General features: G+C 45.3%; 1 protein-coding gene across 4 annotated transcripts in view; it reads right to left on the bottom strand.

The window, feature by feature from the left end:
- LOC143423722 (uncharacterized) overlaps positions 1 to 12,609 on the bottom strand; it is a 195,446-nt gene extending 182,837 nt beyond the window's left edge. For all 4 annotated transcript variants that reach the window (XM_076895243.1, XM_076895242.1, XM_076895240.1 and 1 more), the window contains exon 1: positions 12,434 to 12,609. The gene's annotated coding sequence lies outside the window, so the exon portion shown is untranslated. The remainder of the gene's footprint in view (positions 1 to 12,433) is intronic.
- Positions 12,610 to 17,182: the final 4,573 nt, after the last annotated feature.

The following is a 17,182-nucleotide window of genomic DNA, read 5'->3' as shown; positions in this document are numbered from 1 at the left end:
TGAGCAAAAAGGGGAATCGAAGCGTGACTATTCGTCAGAAACTGCGAGCCGTGTGTAGGAGGCGCCCGATATATCGGCAATTCGACAGAGTCGCGAAGACGCGTCGAGTTCCCGTGCCGAACTCGATCGGACGGAACAAACGTAGTAGAAGCGAAGAGAAAAGAGAGAAACGTGAGAGCTGAGGGTGAATCAACGGGGGACTTTCGAAGAGGTCGAAATAAAATTGAGAAGATAACCAGACGGGATCATTGTAGCTTTAGTTCGCAAATCTGCTTGTCCATGCAGTCGTCGCATAGTACAAATGCAACTGCCAAGAAAAATACGCTGGTGACTTTTTTTTATACAATCGTTACAGTGGTAATCACCTATGGCAGTAGATATTCGATTCCGTTGAAAAGACACTGTGTGGTACATTTAAGAGGAAAGGAAGGCTGATCTCGTTCATACTGATTTGTTTGAATAAAAAATTGCCAGGAAGTCAGGCTGAAAAATTGGAATATACATTCTACCTTCGCGCTAGCGCAAAAAGGACCACCTGGCAAAGTGCATTTCGTATCTGGCCTGGCTTCATACGGTTCCTTTAATTTAAAATTTATAGGCACGTATCACCATGCAGAATCGTTACACAGCCTTCTGTTCTCTCCCACAGCCAGTACCCATTGGTCCGGTTCCAAAACGTGAGTCTATCACCTCGTAAATTATTTTGACGCATCCAGGGAATTAAACGTAACGTAAAAGTATTATACCCGATATATGAAAGCCGCGTTCACGGATCCCTCGGGGCCGAAATTCTAGCGTATCGATTTGACCAGCCCGGCCACTGAAAACATTTAGTTTTTAATAACATTTTTCTGTACATGCTGTGCATGCTTCGCTACCGTGTAAAGAATTTGCTAAGGAGAAACAATTTCACGATCGACGTATTAAAAATTTTCAATTGCGATTTGTAAATGAAATTTTCGCCAATCGCTCAACGACCGGGAATCAATCTGTTTCTAATATCAAAATCCAATCATCTTGCGCAAATTTTGCAAATTCCTGTCTGCCATTACCCGTGCGAGGAATTTGCAAATGAACCATTGCCCGGATAAATCGAATTCGTTTAATTACCTCATGCAAATTTCGGCAAATTTACATTTTCAATTTTCGAAAATCGGCGAAATAAAAGCTACGCGGCAAATTTCATCAGTTCCCGGATAAAAATTCATAACCATAAAGGAGGGCAATATTCCGAGGGAAAATGTAACCGTCCATGGTGGAGAAAAAATATGTCGCCCGCTAATCGGGATTTCAATTATCAAGCAACGCGACACGTTCCTCCAGAACCTCCTTGCACGAAGAAAAATACGTCAAGGTGGCGTGTGCGTTAGACGGTCGTGGTACCCGTCGTGAAAACCGAATGTTTTGGCCGCGCGGCTCCGGTTGTTTGCATAATTAGCAGAGATTTTGTCCCAGTCTTAATGAAGTTCGCATTACAGTCGGTGATTTTCGAGGGACGCGTGGTACGTATCCTACTAAATTATTTGTACGACTGAGTCAGTTGGATGGCACCGCGGATCCGTTCCTATCCGCTGCTAAAAACATCCCCCGTAATTTATTTACCTACCAGACGTGTAACGGGTCCTTGCACTCGTTACGCCCGCACAGAGACGTGCGCGGTCGTTTCGCCCCCTCTCAGGGCTCGTTAATACACGCTACTGGAGAAACTGGTGAATGTTATCATTTCAAACCAGAATACATGGCACGTGGATTCAGTGGAAAGCAAGCCTACTCTTCGTGTTCGCGACTAAAAACCACCACGCTAAATTATTGTCATCCTATGGATAATGCGATTTTTTCAAAGAATCACGTTCAAAACAGCGTACCTCGTTGCGATACCCGCCACTAGTTCGTTCGATAGAGCAGAAACTCTCGATCGATGATTGTTATCAATACCTGACAAGTGTAAATCGAACGCGCAGCTGTTATCAGGAACGAAAGTCGTACTTGTGGGATAATTTAATAACACAGTGGAACCGCTGGGATTCCACGTTGCCACCCGACCCCGCTAGATTTTCGATCTCTCCGGCGATTCTGCGAGAAACGGAAGCGCTGTACCCGTTTTATCCCCACGGTTTTTACTGCTCGTAGGTATCGGGGACATTTGCCGGAGTCCGGCGGTGCTCTCACGAAAATTCTTTTTGCCGGACAACTCGTATCTCTCAAGGAAAAGCTTCCGGTTCAACGGCCGGCACGGTGCTTCGATTTCACGCTCGACGGGAACACCACCGACCGCTTGTTTCTATTTGTCGCGGCTGTTATCGTTTTTATGTATGAGCAAATATCGGAACGCCGGACTCCGTAACAGCCGCCCCTAAACGTATCGACCGGGCTAATGGAATTGCTGGCCGCATTAATTCCTAAATTCCGTGGTGGACAGCGCACGGAGGAGCGGCCTGGTTCTTATCGAACTGCTTCTTTCAATATTGCCCCGTCAGGAGGAATTGTTGGACGATCCCCTCGCGTTTTCCGATACGCGATCGAACGCTTCCGAGAAAAGTAGACAACATCGTACACAACAACGATAATAAATTATTAATATCATCGAATGATTCTTAATAAAAGACTGGTTCACTCAACGCTTCGACGTTCCTTGGAAGCATCGCAGTGCTGTGGTTTCACGACGGGATCATCCGTTTAAGTATCGCAGATTTAGGAATGCTAATCTCGCAAACGAAACCACGGAGCTGAACCTGCGGATAACGAAGGGAAATAGAAACGATTAAGACGGGTCGTTTTCGACACACGACAAGAATATTTGGTTAATTATAAATTGCTTAAACTTGGTGATACGATTTCAAGTTAGAATCGTTGGAACTCGAAAACGAACCCTTGTTTAGTATCCTCGCGGAAGAGTCTTTGAGACTGAATGGAGAAGCTACCCGCCAGCAGGATTCGAGGGTCGATTACGAGGAAGGCGAAGCGAAACGGAAGTGGCAAAAAAATCGTGGGGAAGAAACGTTGGCGCGAAATGAATAACCCGGGGACAATTGGCCAGCGTTGCAAGATGCGCTTTATTCCGTGACACTTGGCGGGCCGGCTACTGCGAGAGATGTAAATTCAACGACTTTTAAGGACGTTCCGGCGCGGCCATTACAATATATCTCCGCAGCCGTGCTCCAGGATACCAGGAGGGCTGGTAACAGTGGCTCCTCCTGCGGCGGAACGTAATATGGTTCGCGGACCAGCGACCAGCCTGCGACTCGGCCGTAGTTTCTTAATTTCATTTTCGCCCGGCTGCCAGAAAGCACGGGGACCTCAACGAGCCAGTCGTCCGTCTGCCGCCATTCCGGATTCCACCCTCGGCTTTTTGCATTCAACTGAATCGCCGAGAATCCAACGCGAATTCCGCTACGAACAGGAAGAGACGGCGCGTACCGCGTTCCTGCCTGCTTCGCGTCCAACGCTGACAATTATTTTCGAGTCGCTCGAAGCGCAGGGAAAAGGAAAGCACCGCTGGTCGAGAGGGCTACGCGAGACCTGATGGCGTTTCAACGGGTCGGCTACCTTTTAAATTGCGATGCGATACTTTCGAGGCTGCGAAACACTCTCGAACAAGGCTGGTCAACGAGCCAGAGAGAGAGAGGCAGAGGGAAAAAGAGATCGTTAAGTGAGTCTCCAGTTAATTTCCGCCCACATTATGCCAGGTAGGAAGATTTTCTTTATACTCGACAGTGTGTCCTCGTTTTTCCCCGCGTTTCGCAGGGGTTTTCAGACTCTCCATGGTATGCGGTACTGTTAGGGTCGGTACGAGTTTGCGGTCGTAGGTATTCGGAAACGATCGAATTGGCTCCCCGAGGGTTGTTCTGAAGGACGCGTTGACCGTCCCACGGAATTTCCGTGACGGATACACGTGGCACCAACTTAACGGAACGACACATATGGAAACGTTTTGCGGAGGTAGCGAAGATTTCGAACGAGGATGGGAAGGATGGGATGGGACTGCTGAAACTGGAATTCCCAGAGGTCAGGAAGGAACCCATCGATGAATGGTCTCTATTTAATAGACGTACATTACGTACGCCATTTTAGAACAGTTTATCGAAAAATCTAAGTAGAATGAATTCCTCTGACCTACAAAATTTTATGGCGGAATTATACTTTCAATAATACTTATTGCAACGATCGAGAATAATTGTTGAAGATTTTCATGCATCTCTCTCTCTCTCTCTCTCTCTCTCTCTCTCTCACACACACACACAAAATTAAGAACGATGTTATACGTCCAATTATCGTCAATCTCTGTCAGCCTGGTCTTTTAATCAAGGTTTTTCAGCGAATTCAACAGGCAGCATTTCACCCACGAGCACGTAGAAACTTGCTAAACCGATTTCGAAATGCACGCTCGAGGTTTCCGACTAATAGTCCCGACTAAAATGGAATAGCTCGAACCACGGCGAAAGTGAAACATTACCGATTCGTATTTCACGCGCCCATCGAAACGCTAATAGGAGTTAATTGTTGAAACGGCCTGATACGATGGCCGCAATTTTAATATCCGCCTGCGAACTTCTGCCCGTTAACGCCACGCTGAATTTTGAACTTCGCGTAGCCGCGATAAATCTGATTAATCGAATATCGGTTCACACCGTGGAAATAATAGCGGCCCGAGCTAGACTAACTGCGTTTCAATATCGAGTCCAATATCGAAATCAGGCTGGAAAATATTTTCATTCGTATTAAGAAGCGGTGATCGAACGCGCTTTCATGCGCAATTTGTGTCATGAATGGCAATGGGACGAGCCAAATTGCTCCTTGTTTGCGATCCAAATATAGTTTAACTCCTCGATTCACGAAATAACACGGTCACTCATGGGACACCATGCATAAGGGATTTCAGAATTCGTTGAATTTTAAAACTGCTTCATTCGGTTCGCGCGACATCGAGCAGAGGGTGGCGGAGGAAAATTTAATAAACGAGGCCGGCATTCGAGTCAAAAGTCGGGCGCCGGTGTGTCGGAGAAACGCGATTGTCAAGAAGAAATAGCGGCGACAAGACGCGGTTCTTTGGGCGGCCCCTTCGCTAGAATTACAAGATTGCGACACCGCGGGAAAAATACGAAGGTGAGACGGTCTGGCGAAAAAATGTGAATAATGGTAACAAGGTCAACGACGGGACGCCGACAGAAAGGGGTAGAAAATAGCGGTTGAAGAGGAGCAGGCGAGAACCCGCGAATAAACGTGGCCAAATAATGGGAACGTAGGACTTGATGCATTTGAAAAAGTTGGGGAAGTTGAGGAAACAAGAAGTTTGATTCGCGTAATCGCAACGATTAAATATAAGAGATATTTATCAAGAAGCAACATGTCTAATATGCTTCGATCGTTTCCTACTCGCTGAAATGATCTTTTATTTCGCTAATCCTAACGGTCTATAAATTCCTGTGCCAAACGATACGTTTCAATTAAGCTACAATGAAGCAAAATTCACGTGTAAGCGTTCGCAAGTGCGTACTTAACGAAGTGCTCTATAACGATTCTTGTTACAACTGACACGCAATCGATCATAAAACAATTGGAAATTGACGATTGATAATCACCAAGGGACACAGAGGCACGTTTCACTCGCTCAGTTATCCACGAAATGTGTCTCATCAATCGCGACCAATAAATGCTAGAGCTGATCAGAGCATGATTCTGCGCCGGGATAATTTCACGTTCATTAAGTAGACCGGTGTATCGACCGAGTAGAAACTGGCTCCGAAACAGCGTTGTTCCGCGACGTAAACAACGCTGTCCATGTGCAATTACGCTAATTTATGCAATTACACTTTGGATACCATGGATATTTCTGACGGTTCGGATAGACGTCTCGTACCGACCCTCCTCCGGAACGCGGGCGACATATTCGCGAAAGGATTCCGTCACTGATAACCTAAACAGTGCAATTCTCGATCCCCGTGTCGCAGCTCGAATTCATTAAATATTTGTCAAACCACATATTTTATACAGGACGCATAACATTTTGGACTGGATGCAATTATTTATGGTAGAACTCTGGCGAAATAACAATGAAATTTTTTGCCACGCGCGGCCGTCATTTTTCCGTCCGTGAAATAGCATCGAAAAACGTAAGCGTCCGCTTCATAAAGTTAGAAAAATTTCCATCGGTCGTTGGAAAAGTGCGATCAAAAAATTCCGCGCGTTACACGGCTGCTGGCATTTAATAGCGCGAAATGAAGCGAAAATGTACAATTTGACGGATAATGCCGGGCAGAGAATGTTCGTTCGACGCTCGCTTCGCTTCCTCCCGGTCGGGGTACTTGAAATAAAAATTATATAAATCGTCGATCGCGTGGATTTTATGCGCGCAACGTGCTTTAACGTTTCCAACTGAATAATTTCACGCCAAATGTGAAATTATTAGAGGCACGGATAGAACGAGCAGAACGAAACGTATCGATGGCGCGGCACCGCACGCCAGTTTATGCGATCACCGTTCCGGATAAGGACGAATATGATTTATCAGCGCGATGCAGTGGCGACCGGTTTTAGTCACAAATTCGCGGGCAAAACAGGCCCAGCTTTCAAAGGCTCGCGACCCGTTGAACCCGGTGATTCCGATTTTCTACTTCATGCTTGTTTTAGAAGACCTGTTTGACACTCTATTTATCCGTACAATTTGATGTACCCATATAATCCCCTGCCTCCAGCTACGCACCGTTCCGAGTACGCGTTGCATTTCAAACATATTAATCGCTCGCGAACGCTTCATGGCGTTAGTACAAATACGCGAAGTAGATATATCATCGCGCGACTGACCATATTTACGAATGTAATAATTGTTTGGAGACCCCTCGGCGATCTCCGCGTTACACGTTCATCGCAGACACGATCCAACGAAAAATTGATAGAATTCCATGGTTATTTAAAAGTCTCAGTAATTCTTACGCGAATTTACCATTCGTCAACTGCGCCATTTTTCCTTAAAACGCGCAGAGAAGTAATCTCTGTGAAACGAGGGCTCGGAGGGGACCCAACCAACGACAATGCGGGGATGCGGAAACAAAAGGCGGCATTTTCAGTCCGCGGGGTCGTGAAAACTGTAAGGATTTAGAGGTCTCGCCACGTTAGATCGAAATACTAACCGTGTCCGATTATGTCCTGGCAGCGGCGCAGGCTCGACGCTGGGGGTGTACAATTTACACACGAGCAGATACGAAGATTGGGAGGTCCTTTCAAATCCGTACGAAAGACGAACCGGTTGAACAAAGGGTAAATGCACTTCCGCGAACCGTGGAACGCTAAACCCTTGCAGGCTGCGCGACTCGCTGAATCGGGGGTCGTGGAACAACCGGCGGAGTAAAGTGGAAATGGAGGAGCTTAAAGACGCGCTGTTCACCGTCGCTCGGCAACTTTTCTAACCCCCCTCGCCCCCAAAAAAGAACGGGCAAGGCAAACGACCACTTCGACAGACGAGAAGTTCGTAACACGCTGAGAACGTGTTCCCCTTTCCTGCTCCTTGCTCGCCGCATTTTTTCTTGCTTTTTATTGTTTTTTTTTTCCTTCGCGTAATGCCAGTATCGCTGCAGGGAATCAGATCGACTATGTATCGCGAGCATTGTGTTGCAGTTAGCGGAGAACAGAAGGATAGGAGAAACGGATATTACGGTGTTACGCGCGGTAGTACGCGTGTATGCAATTGCTTCACCTGTACTTTCAGATAACAAAGAAATCTAGAGGGTTTCTTGCTATCGCGAGAATCTGCAGCCACTTATACACCGCTCTTTACTGAGCGAGACAATTAAATTACCTTTTTATATTTATCGCGATATCGTATTTGCAAAATATCCGAGCTACCTGAACTTGAATCGGTTGAACAAACTTCGAGGCGGATTTTAATCGAATAAATTTGGCGGCGAGCCGCGGCTGAATAAAAATAGAGGAGCTAAGGAAAATATTTGAAAAATAGAGGAATCGATACTGCCGGGCGGGATGTATTATAATATAAAAATATCAGAAGGAAAGAACGCGAACGTTAGCCAAGATTTTTAATTCGATTATTAGCGACCGCGATGGACAACGAAGCCAGTTTGCCGCGCGCGTCTCGTAGGTGGTTCGAGGTGTAAGTGATCCTCAGAGAATCGCGGAATTACGTACGTTCCTGTTTTTCATTCGGTATGGGTGAATTACGGAGGCGGCGGTATTGTTTCTTCACAAAGCGCGCATAGAGGCAGGCTAACCCCACGATGCACGACCTCATTTTTAATAATTAAACAAACAACACGTGCGCGAAACGGCGGGTAAAACGGGCACGTAGGTACGTAAACGCGGCTGCAGGAAGTAATTTTATAACGTGCTACGAAATTCAACCGCGATGAAAATTTCGCGTGGAAACTCCGCGAGAAATGCTGCGCAAAAGAACTCGGAAGGGATTTTGAAGACGTAGAATAATCGTAAAAACGGTATCTTTTCGTTGGTAACCGGTGTTTCAAACTTTCGAGCTGAAATCGTATCTCAACGACATGTCCGTTATCAACTGTTTTATGATCGTCTCCCTAAGAATTCGGATGACACGATAATTCAATCCATTTGATTTAGGAAAACAGTCGAGATGAAAATCGTGCGAGATCAGACTTAGCATTTGAAAAAACTGAATTCTTCAGGAACAGAAAAATTCTAAAATTCATATACAAGCTACTTCATAAAGCAAGATCTGCGTCCAACGTGCATCGAATTCTCCCCAGTAGCTAGCAAAAAATTCCATTCTTTCGTATCTGTGTAATTTATCTACAGAAAAAAAAACAAGCCCAATATTAAGGCGAGATGCGATCTTAACGATACCGTTAGCGTCCTCTAGTCAACTGCGATCGTTGCAACGAATGAGACTAGCTTTCAACAGAAGTTTATTTCGATGGCGAAAGAAACTGCAACGTTCCCAACCCTGCATCGATTCTTTTCCTACCCCCTGTGCTTCGACTTCCTTTTCCGTCTCTTTCTCTCTCTCTCTCTCTCTCTCTCTGCCACTCCTTTTTGCATTTTAACCCCATTTCCGTGAGCTCCATCCACGCGAGGACTCGGAGGCGTCCATCGTCACCCAGAAACGATTTATGTTGATCGCGTGGTAACTTTTCAAACTCCGTAACGATTTCGTTACGCTGGCCAATCGCGATTCAGCTGGGTTAGAACCGTGGCAATTATAATAAGAATTTACGAGCGATCGAAACGAGCGGCCATCGACGGGGCGGGTATATCGAAAGGGTCGCGCGAGAAGTTCTCCGGACGGTTCCTCATTTATCCGTCTTACCCCTTTTTTACCCCCGGTTTCGCGGAATGTTCGATGGATTTATGGGGGTAATTACGCGCTTCCTTCGTTGGCCGTTCGTCGCTGGTCCGGGTGAGCCAAGCACCAAACCGCTATCTTCCACCAGTCCTCCTCTTATTTTCATTATTCTTATTCCGTTCCCATTCGCTGTTCGTGGCGATTCCCCCCATCGACGGAGTTTGCCCGAGTTTTTCTCGGTCGGGGCACCCGACCAACTATTTGGTCGACTTTCAGACGGTGGATCTCGAGATACCCGAAGATTCGATCGGCGTCTGTGTTACCCGAGTCCACGGCTACACCCGGCTCCGATCTACGTTCCCTCGAATCACGGAGAACGGACGCGAACTTCGACTCCCGGCTGCCTCTGTTTCCCGCGAATGGAGCTGTTCGTCTTCCGCGACGGTGCAACGAGCAGTCTCATGCTTCGTGCGATTTATTTTTACCGGCGAACAAACGTGAATCGATACGCGCTCGCTTATATAGCTAAATGTATATACAAATACACGCTCAAGTGATCGAGTTTGCCGATTCAAACTCGAATTTGTGATTTTTAACTTGCGAATCGGGGCTTGTTAAGCTGTACCTTCGAGTTTGTAAATATTGTCATCCATTAGAATAGCTATTTGATACCCTTTAGAGGAAATTTCGTTGAAGAAATATCGACTAGCTATTTAATGATTAATAAAAAGGATTTCTTGCGGATATCCCGCAAACATTACTCGGTGATCTACGAGAACGATCCTTATCGTTGAGCTGCTCGACCCGTAGAAATAAAAAGGGTTAATTATAAACCAATGATTGCTACGCAAACCACGAACTCCCACTTCCGTCCGCCTCTGATCAACTCCGACTCCGTGGCCTGCTAAATCTCGTCGAACTGTACAACTCCAAGGTGAATACTTCGCCTTTCATTTCGCGTTACTCGAACATGATTCGACTATGATCCTGCCGCGACACGTGTGCATCGTGTTTGCCTAAGCGTTATGCGTCAGCATCGCAATGAGCAAACACTTCGAAGAACGATAGACAGCGAGCAGGAAAACGAGCGGAAATACAACGCAGTTGCAATCGTTTGAATAGCAAATTGAAAACGAATGTTTAAAAAAAAAACTGTAGAAGGAAATAGCTACTCATTCGATTGAACATTTTATGGTAGTATACGTCGCGCGAGACGGTAATGGAACGAAACGAATGCAAAGGAATTTGCAGAAGAAAATGCGCGTCACGGAAAACCCAAGCGATCTTTAATTAGCAGAATTATCGAGAAACACGTTACCCTTCCTATGAATGCCTTCGAGCTTCGATCGAAACGAAACTTCTGCTCCTTCCAGGGATTCTAACAACTATCCATTATAATATCGTCCACGTAGCTTTCGTCGTTGTTATAGGATGGTGATTTTCGCGAATTTATCGGAGAATACGGCTTACTGAAATATGTATCGCCATCGACTGGCGGAGGTACACGGGAAGTCGAATAATTTCTACCAGAGCGTCGATTCTAACTCTCGCGAGATATCGTTACGAGGCGGGGCACTTTTAACCGAGCAAATCTAGTATACGAGGAAGACGTTCCACCGCAGACGTACACGGGCATTGCAACTTTAACTTCGTTCAAGCGATTATACTAATCATTGTAGACGACCGCGTTTAGATTTCTGCAGAGGCGTCCCGATTAAACGCAGTTGCTTGGCCAGAGAAAACGTGTTGCCACCACCACCAACCACATTTTAATGATCATTACAGGATTAAGAACGACTAGACGAGTTTAAAATAAAAACGCTGATTATATAATCTTCATCTGGCATTTTCGAAGACGAAACGTGTTTTTCATTCGAGTGGAGAGCTCGATGCTCCCTGGAAAATAATTAATTTTATCGCAGTAATATGCAAATATAAATGTTACACTTTGAGAATAAATTAGACGTATCTATAAAGATATTCCTCTGACGCAACGTTAAAAATGTTGACTGGTTCGAACGATTAAGTCATCGACCAGATTGGTGACGATCCAGTCGATCGGTTATCAGTTGCGAAATTTCAAATAAGCGTTCTTGCGAACAAAAGGGAAAGACACGCCCAGAGAAAATTGCATATTTAAACGACACGAATTCGCGCATTCGGAACGAGCGGGTACTCCTCGAACACCATTTAACAGACGCTGTAAAAATTTCTCTGTAAACAAGGAACGCATTCAGTTCCACTGCTTTTCTTTTTCCATTGCTTTCCTCGCTAACAAGACGCCTGCTTTCCATGTGTTTATGGAATACCATGAAAGAGAAAAACGCTGCGTCTATGATGTTTAATCGTGCTGTTTCGATGACAAGTAAAAAGTACGTAGGAAGCTGAATGTTCAAAAGGATTTCGCATTAACGCGTTAGTCCGATATAAGCGAAACACATTGATGTTGTCAAACTAAACGCAAACAGAGAAGAGCAACGCAAATTTCGCAACGCAAGCTCCGCTGTTTTCATTCAAGGTCTGATTCCTGGAAGTAGATAAACTTTTGGAATCTACGATCCGTGAAATTTGTGACGCGTTTGCTGTTTACACTCAGTCACGAAACTCGCGTTCCCTTTGTTCATACATATCTAAGAAACCTTGAGACATAACATAACGCTAGTAATCTCTCTATTATCGACGAAAAATAATGTAGGTGATAGAAGAGTGGAAATGTAAAGTACAACAATTTTATTCACGATATGACACATGCTATACGATATTATATTATTCTTAATATTCCACAGCGCGAAAAAAGAAACGAAAGCTTCCAATAGCTCTAAAAGTCCTCTGATCTTAAATCGACTCCGTACGCAAATGTTCATCTCTCAGTAACATATCTCCGTTTCTTCTCTACGTACATCTAAACTCAGGCACGCACATCAACGACTCTATTCTACGCTTAATCACCGCAAACGTGACATTAGCGTACTTCGAGTGCGATAAGAACGAGAGCTAAAGCTCGCATTGTGCCACGAACAATTAACCATCGATCAACGCAACGCGACTTTCAACGAGCGAACCGCGAAACTCGTGCTTCTGCACTGTTGCGCGTACAAAGTCGAGGAAAGAAAAGACAGAACGAAACAGTAAGAAAGAACGAAAAAAAGAAGAAAATAATAGTGTACATACCCAAGTGATCCGCCAATGCAACCGGTTGGCCCAGTAGAAACAGCAAAACGATCGCCAGCATGATGACACCAGTGGCTCGTTGTTAAGACAGCGCAATTATCGTCTTGATATCCGGTGCGAACCGTGGACACGGCCCTTAAATGGCGCGACACAAACACGGGCACATCACACGCGATTCATTAAAGGGACGAGCGTGTACGAAACGGCACTCTCGCAGGATGGCACAAGGTGTGGCGCGTGCGACGCGGACGAGTCACGCCTCGAGGGGCATCCGCGGGTTCGTCAATGTCAGGTCGACGGCGACGAGCACCGGGTCGGTCCTTGTCACGCGCATATTACGCTCGATCGCTACGTCTCCGGCTCCGATCGGTCAGTTCGTGAATCTCGATCGCGAGGACGACTGTACTTCCTGTGATCGCAAGGGACGTGTGAGAGTCACGCGTCGATCGCGGCACAACAACCGAGCGTGGACGCGGTTTTCTCGCGGATATGTATGTAACCTCCTGTCACTGGTCACGTGGAGCGAACGTCGTCGTCACTGGCACACGTTCGCCGTCGAGATGCTATCCGTCGTCATTCTGACGCATGCTGTCAATTACGGGTCGAAACGAGGAGGGCGAGAGCAATCGGAGACCGTGTTCTTCGTCGTTGTGCACGATCATCGACGGCGATCGAGACGAGGCGAATTCGCGATTCAACTGAGGCTCGATAGATGACGAACTTTCGCGATGACACTGCACTGATAACGATCGATGAAATCCAGTTTCACTATTCTTCTTTTTTTTTTTTTTTTTTTCTTTCACCAAGATGTTCACTGACTGAGTCGTCTACGATGGCATCGTGCGTTCGCGTCTCGATAGTGACGATCGGTATGCGAGGATATTTGGAACGATCGAACAGGCGACAGAGGACGAGGGGTGACACACACCACGTGCTTTCGGTTCGACGTTCGCCGCGCGACTGACGGTCGGGGCGAAGCGTGACGTCAGAAGTGTACGCACCCGCGCGGGATCCACCGACCAATCAGCGGTCGGCTACCGTTTCGTAGATGCTCGTTTGTCTCCGAAACCGTGCTCTTCGACGACGATGATCATGACCTCGTAAATCTTGACCAGTGAACGATGGACCGACGACTGGGGTAAGTGTAACTGCGTTCCTCTTATAATGTTTCTTTTTTTTACTAAACTTCGTAGATTTATCGACTCGAGCGTGGGCTTAATGTGTTTATAATAAGAAGCTGCGACGTTAATAATCGTCTGCGTCTGTAGATTCGATGAATTCCACGACCCTCGTGCTACGCGCTCGCGTAGATATATATTTTACATCGCATTTTACATTTCTTGTTATTTTGGTAACAAGCTCTGAATGCTACGCGCATCTATATCGAGGCGAATGGACTTAAAAAATGAAAATACATTTTCATGACTTTTTTTTTTATTCTGCGATGTTTGTGCGTTATACAAATATACCTGTTATTTTTATCATACGACCTACATTCGTTCGCAGATGAACGTATACCGACAGATTTTGCTCGGATTTAATACTAAATATTAATATCATCCACCGAGCGTGTTGATTTTTCAATCATTTTAAATACAAATTGAATACAAAATGCGTCGAGGTATTAATATTTATTTCGCACTTTTACGATACTTTTAGTGCCACGGTTTAGCAACGTCGTAAAGCTTTATAATCTTTCCAGGAGATACACGGTCGCGTAAATCCTTAGGTGTATCGCGATCCATGACGTTGATGCACCATCTGTCACTCAGGGATCATGATTTACATAATACAGTCTTCAACGGATGGTATTTCATGCAACGAATTTTTGATCGCGAAATACGAGATGAAATATCGTAAACGACAAATAGATTCGTTTCGCGTACCAACGCTCCTGTTTTGACTAAACTTGTTTCGCAACAGCGGTATCAATAGCGTAACGTAAAACCTGAAGTTTTGCGATCCGAGCGGAACAAAAAGATGTTCACAGAAAATTTTCGACGATCCTGCAACATCGCGTTGCTCGTAGTTCGCACAATTCTACGATAACAATCTGCGCTTATTGAATAGTAATGTTTATCGCGAGATTTATGAATAAAATAATTGGTGCTCCGTTATTTTGCCGCGCTGATGCCGCGTTGCGCGTTTCCAACTTTATTAAACTTTGCGTAAATAGATTCGAAGGCATTTACGCCGACCTCCGGATCAAATTAAAAGAAAATTAGTAATGCAACTTCGTACCTGAGCAGTGGAATGAAATTAATATGCCGCTGCGGCCGTTGCTGTTCCATTTTGTATCATGGGATTTCTGCAAGCTTTTAAACCCTGCATAGTATATACATGATCGTAACTGCTTACGAGGTTTAAACTCGTAAAGCTTAACGCCACCGCGTTTGCACAGACACGGTTGCTTAAAACACCCGGGCAGGATGTAAGGAACTCGTAAAATTTTCGGGCACACCGTCGATCTTCGCAGCGGCGATCACACCGTGGAGATCGATAAACGTTTAGAGGAACCCCCTCAAGGGTTAAGCACCCCCTTATTGATTTCCAAATTGACCGTTCCGAAGGAATTGGATCCGAAACATTTATATGGCGTACGATCTTAGATTCTTTCATTCGTCTTGCGCGAATTCTTCTTTATATCTCTTCCCTATATATTTGTATTTCTATATCAGATATGAAATACGTCTTACCACGCAAGATATTCTCTTCAGACCATGAAAGCACTTGTTGTATTTTACTTTTACGATTACAAGAGAAAGGGTGAGATATTTGTCAAGATATGATACATTCAACCCTCGTACAATGCGGTATTCTTATAATATAGTTTTCTTTTAGTTTTATATATGTACTAGACTGTAATTTGCCTTTTGTATTTATAAAATTTTATATCATAACGTACGAATTAATCGCGTTAGTGGAGGGTTGACTGTTTACACCCATCGCGTACACCTACGTGTTACACGCTCTGTCAAACAGTCGCTGGAGCTGAAGATACGAGATTAGTAATCGAGCAAGGGTAGAATTCGGTCGCTGGCTGCCACTGTTGCCTCGATCTCGTTAAAAAACCTCGGGTCGAAACTTTGAAACAGAAGTAATTCCCGCGTAAGTGGAAAACACGGACTAAATGGGTATTGGAAAACGTGATCTACGCTACGGTATTCATTTCCCTGTACCCGAACCCGTGTTTTGCCGCAAATTGCATTTTGATCGTTTAACGCTTTCCACCCGTATGCGACCCGAGGAAACGAGATTTCGAGTGTAATATACATGCGGATCACATCATGTCGAGCAGTCGGCCGCGTCTGCGCGATGAACGGAAGTGGGTGGACAGACATTGGCTCGGGTCATGGTTCCGAGGGGGTGAAAAGCCAACGTCCTCGAATAAAACGGTTCTACCCTTAGGATCGCTCGATGCGGTTCGAAATCGCGTCCTCGAAAAATCTACAGAGGAACAGCAAACTTCAGGGAGCATCGTTACGGGGAGACGAACGAAATTTTGCAGACGCGCACTCTTTCGAGCACCGTTTTTCGAACATTTGCATGCATCTCACGAAATTCCTTTCTCTTCGTTAGTTTTTCAAATTGGCGGGAAAAAATCGCGACGAAATCGAAACGGAAACCTGTAAAATTGTCCCGTTTATCGCTAGATAAATGCGTGGTTCGCGGAAGTGCGATGTATTCACACGATGCGACTAAATACAAGCTTCTAAACGCAACTAAATTAGACGCGAAGTTCAATTCGCATTCATCCCGCTGTGCAATCAGTAGCCACGTAGCGTTATCTTTACCGCGGAGTTACATGAGATTCATTAAGATCGCTTGATATTCCAGCAGCCATCAAGCTAGACTCACGAGCACGCATTATTGAGAGCCGCACAGGGGGATCGTCTCGAACTTCTTCCGCGTTCTACCCGTAACTGTGACTAATTACAGTTTGATGTAGTTTTGAATTATGTACACGCGGGATGTGCCGCGGCAAAAAGGTCCACAGTACCGCGATTCGTTCCCAGAAATGTTTGACAATGTTTAATCATTTGGTAACGTCCGTATTTAATTATTCACAGACGACGAAAGAAGGAGAGCATCTGGAAAAGATAGGAAGCGTACAGAATAGTGTGTTAGAAAATTGCGATAAAACAGTGAGACAGAGAATGACTGGCAAAAGAGTGCGCGATACGTAGCGAGAAAATTTATTCAAGCAATGGTACATGCGATCGTATTTTCATGCATAATTGCGACAAATACAACGTCACGTTTTCGTATGAACGTCAGGTCACGGCTGTCGACTTTGATTCCGTCATTTAAATATACCTCGCACTCCTTCGTTTATTCACGGTAACTCGTAATTATGCGAATCGTTGCGAGAAAAGGGAAATTTAGTGGAAGCAGAAAAACGGTACCTGTTGGTTCCTTGGCGTGGCATCGAGTCCCATCGAGGAACCGACGTTTTTTCCTTCGACTAAGTCGGGAGGCCATGTGCTCCGATATCTAAGCGCCCTCGGGAAAAGAACTGTCCAGAAATACACGAAGGGCCATCTGCTCGAGATATGGTGATTTTATTTATCCGCCAGGCCAAAAATGAGCATTGCAGTACGATACATAACCCTTGCACGCAGACATACATAAACTGTATTTTATTTATAGCGGAGTCGTACATTCAACCACGACACTTATGCTAAATACTACATACCACGTGCCCCGGTTGTTTGAAGGAAAAAAGGATTTGGTTTCGTTCAAATCACG

This window comes from Xylocopa sonorina, chromosome 5, assembly GCF_050948175.1.
Source record: "Xylocopa sonorina isolate GNS202 chromosome 5, iyXylSono1_principal, whole genome shotgun sequence".
In the NCBI taxonomy this organism is placed as follows: domain Eukaryota; kingdom Metazoa; phylum Arthropoda; class Insecta; order Hymenoptera; family Apidae; genus Xylocopa; species Xylocopa sonorina.
The sequence above is the reverse complement of the archived record's forward strand: the minus strand, read 5'-3'. Positions and strand labels throughout refer to the sequence as shown.